Source organism: Diadema antillarum, unplaced genomic scaffold, assembly GCF_040938485.1.
Source record: "Diadema antillarum isolate AM-2024a unplaced genomic scaffold, OU_Dant_1.0 seq00001764_RagTag, whole genome shotgun sequence".
Lineage (NCBI taxonomy): Eukaryota > Metazoa > Echinodermata > Echinoidea > Diadematoida > Diadematidae > Diadema > Diadema antillarum.
The window spans coordinates 68,438-72,500 of NW_027272445.1; the positions used below are offsets into that span (position 1 = coordinate 68,438).

At 40.2% G+C, this 4,063-nt stretch overlaps 1 pseudogene; it reads left to right on the top strand.

Annotated features, from left to right (window-relative positions):
* Window positions 1-2,009: 2,009 nt before the first annotated feature.
* The window catches only part of LOC139712145 (uncharacterized), a 2,866-nt pseudogene continuing 812 nt past the window's right edge, over window positions 2,010-4,063 (top strand).

The window sequence follows — 4,063 nt, forward strand, 5'->3', positions numbered from 1 at the left end:
TGGCTGATTCCCATCACTGCTTACAATAGCCCGCATCTGCCAGATCGCACGTGGAGAGACGTCTCCTTGCTCTCCACCGAAGTGAGACATCCTACCTGTTTTTCATCAAATTTTGCGTGCTAACCACTGGACATTCCCGTTGTTGAAATGAAAAATTTTTTACTCTACTTAAGAGTAATTTCTTGTAGATTTATACCACTCCTTCACAAGTGTGGTCTTTCTTCCATGAATATGAAAATGATACTTAAAAGGGAACGTCCCAGATAAGCAAAAGCTCAAACTCATTTTACAGAGCTTAGAAAATCGTAAGCAATTGCTAGCAAGAACTAGCAAAAGGTATGTTTTATGCATACGTTTTTAAGCAAATGCTTGGTCTCTAAGCAATTGCTTGCGGACAGCAAGCAATTGCTTGTGCTTGCTAGCAAAAGCTTCTTCTCACAAGCAATTGTTTGTTTTTATGCATACGGATTCGAGTAAAAGGCTAGCACAAGTAATTGCTAGCGTTTATGCATCCGGCCCGTTGTTAATTATTGTCTGACGTGTCTGACTTTTCACACAGACAACCTGTTTGTTAGTACAATGTATCAGAATGTGTGGGTCGATGTACAGTTTTGTATCTGTCCCACTATGTAAACGAAGTGGCCTTGGGAAACCCCGCTGTTATCTGGCCATGTGCGAATCATGTGCAGTTTTGTTCACGAGAACAATGGTATTTGAACAAACCTATTTTCTTCTTCTTCTTTTTTATCTCGCACAGTCCTGAATTTGGGGAAGTTACAGACATTGAATGGTCAATTGCAATTTGGAATATGCGTGGGTGGGTGTTTGCGCAACCATTTGTTCTGAAAGAAAATCCCATCTCATCTTAAGTTGATTCAAGGAAGAATGAATTCAATAAAAGAGAAAGGCGAAGTCTTCACAAACTCGGACAAGAAGAAGAATTAGGTTGGATTTTATGTGTAATGATGTTTTAATTCGTAAATTAGACCAGGTGGTGATGACGTTATCGCCTCGTACCTCTCACATTTTGCTTTGTATACAAAGATATACAGCTTTCTGTTAATCAATAACTCAGCAAACTTAAATCCCCACCTCTTCATAAAAAGTCGTTAGTGTTATAACTCTATAATAGCCCCTAAAACAGAACTGCGCGATGTACCGATGTACAGATTCTCCCACTTGGGATTCATGTTCAACAAGACACTCTATTCAAATTTGCGTACAAGAGAATGTGACATTTTAGATTTGAGCACACAATATCATCACCTCATCAAATTCGCATATCATTAGATTTGGATTGTTAGCACCGCTCTGGGAACATGTTAAACTGGAAAACTGTATACGTCCCAATTTTTGTGCGATATTTTATTACATGAATTAATGTTTGTTAAGTTGACTTCGCTATGTTTATCAAAGTAAACTAAATCAAAGGTTGGATTATCATTTTTTAAGTGCAAGCATTAATCAATGTTGATTACTCTTAAAACATGAGAACATTCTCAAGATTGGCATGAAGAAAGGACTTACGAGGAACGGGTAATCCATCTGGTGTTCTTGTTCTAGTTTTGTTTTTGTTTATTTTCCTTAAGGGTAGGAGGAAAAGAGACAAGAAGAAAATAAAAGAGGAGAATAGAAGGCAGGAGTGCTTTAAGTTCAGGCCGATTGTCATAAAATAATTTGAATTGATATTAACGCGTTAAGGCCCAATGCATGGTAGCTCTGATTGGTGTAAACCACATGGAATACAAAAGATTCAGTGCTTTTTGGTTACTTTCACAGCAAACAGTATAATCAGACCAAAAGAATGACAGAGACAGAGGTCTTGCCAAAGCAAATTTTAGAGTCTAGGTGTTTGAAACAAAATGATACTGATAGTGGTTACAGACTACACAACTGAAGTTATGATACATCACCTCTTAACGTCCAGTTTTTGAGAAACGAATGTCATGAAAATAATTGTTAGGATGATGATTAAAAGAAATATGCCTTTCTTCCCTATGCAAGTCATTATTGGTGTTGCTGAATTGCAACATTCAAACATCGGTGCTAGTGATGCCGCTAAGGCAGCACAAAGGAAGCACAAACTCAAACGTACTAAGATTTACAATAAATTTACATTTCTAACCAAGGGCTATGGATAGGAGAGAGGAATAAAAATTTGCAAAGGTCGGATCTATGACTATCGATATACGTTTCTTCTCTTTGAGCTCAAATTGCCAACAAAATGGCTTCTGAAAGGAAGGGAAAACGTGATGTAAGCGAGCACGCACTTGTTGAGCGCTACCAGAACGATGCTCGAAGAGCAGTGGAGAAGTACCAGACTCTCCGTGACCTGGACATCTTTGTTCTGGACAATTCGATCCGGGAGAGCACCGTAGGGCAACTGAGGGGCCACACCCTGGAAAAAAGTGGAAGATTTACAACGAGGTGAAGAAGTGCGGCTTCAAGCACACCATCGTGGCCTCCTTCTCCCACATGACCCGCGTGGATGATGTCTTCATCATGCAGCTGAAGGAAAAGGGGGAGGATCCCGAGGGCCTCTGGGCTTTCTCGGAAATCACAGAAAGTACGTAAAATCTGTAGCTTCCTAAATTCCAAACATCACAACATCGTTTAAATAAAAATCCATCTCAATACAGAAGTGTTAAAGATACAAGCCGATCAATTCTAATTTCTACATGCCTTGAAAGAAAAAAGAGAACAAATGCGAGGAAGCTGTTTCTGAAAGTGCGTTTGGTATCAAAATGACAGTGAACAAAAATGATCCATCACCCGTTATCAATATTGGTGTAATAACTGGAGAGCCTTAACACGATGCTGATGTATCGTTTCACGCCACCAGCAGTAACAACGACCATTTATCAATTTTAGGAGTACATGCAATCAGCTGTCATGGGTCAATCGATTGATTATTATGACCAAATTTTTCGAAAACTAAGGGGGAGAGGAAGACATTTCTATTTTCAATAAGTTTGCGAAATAATAAACTGGTCAATTTCTGAGAAAGAGACATTATTTACTACGTAATTGCTTGTATTAACTCTCGAAAATTATATTAGCAGAAGTTTCCAATTTGAAAGAGAGCTCTCTTTGGTGTCGTGTCTTACCTAACAGGTACCAAGGGCAAGGTACCCGACTTCGAGAATGTACCGGTAGGTATCAGGAAACTAAAACCAGCTGGCCTCTACAGCGTAATCTTTGAAGTCGATCTTGGTGATACAGTCTACGATTTCACCAAGTTTTCCATAGATGACATGTGCCAGTTGCTCAGCAAATGGAACGACTGGTGTTTCGACAATCTCAGCCCGAAGGCAAAGGTGATGTTCAGCTTTCGCGACTTACCCGACGTCATGCCCGAAGACAGCGACCGAGTGTTCAAGGTCACCAATTTCCTGGCCAGGCTTCCACCAAATCGACGTCCCTTTGGTATGATGTTTGAGGAGCCAAGGGGAAAGTCCGTCCCGGAGGAGTGCGGCATGTGGGCCAAGTACATCCGGATGGTCATGGACGCCAATGACTGGAAAGGTCACTTGCTCGCTCACGTCCACGAGAAGCTTGGCCTCTGTGATATGACAGCACTACAGGTGAGCTAACATTGTCAAGACATTTCCACTGTGAGGTAGCAACATAAAACGCATTGGGAACCGTGGAGGAGTCATAGAGAAAAGACTTCTTCTTTTTACTTAACAGCTACCACCCCACAAAACGTTCAACTAAAGGTTAAGATTACCGAGTAGATAACTAATTGTGAAGCTCAAGATGGAATAGAAACAACATCACAAAACACAACGACCTTGGACTGTTTACTGATCATCACCTTAGATTTATATTATTGTCGTAGTCCATAATTTTACTACAGTGCTTAGTTTCCGTTTGGCACAGATGTCTGGAAACGAATTGTCAATGGACAGAAATTACCTAACTTCCTATTCCCCATTGCGTCTCCATGACCTTTGTGTTGGGATGAAGTACGTTGCTACACCACAGTATTCTTACAACTCTATAAACAGGTCAAGTCTAAATTTGTACTAAATGATAACGAAAACAAAAAAAGGTTACGAAT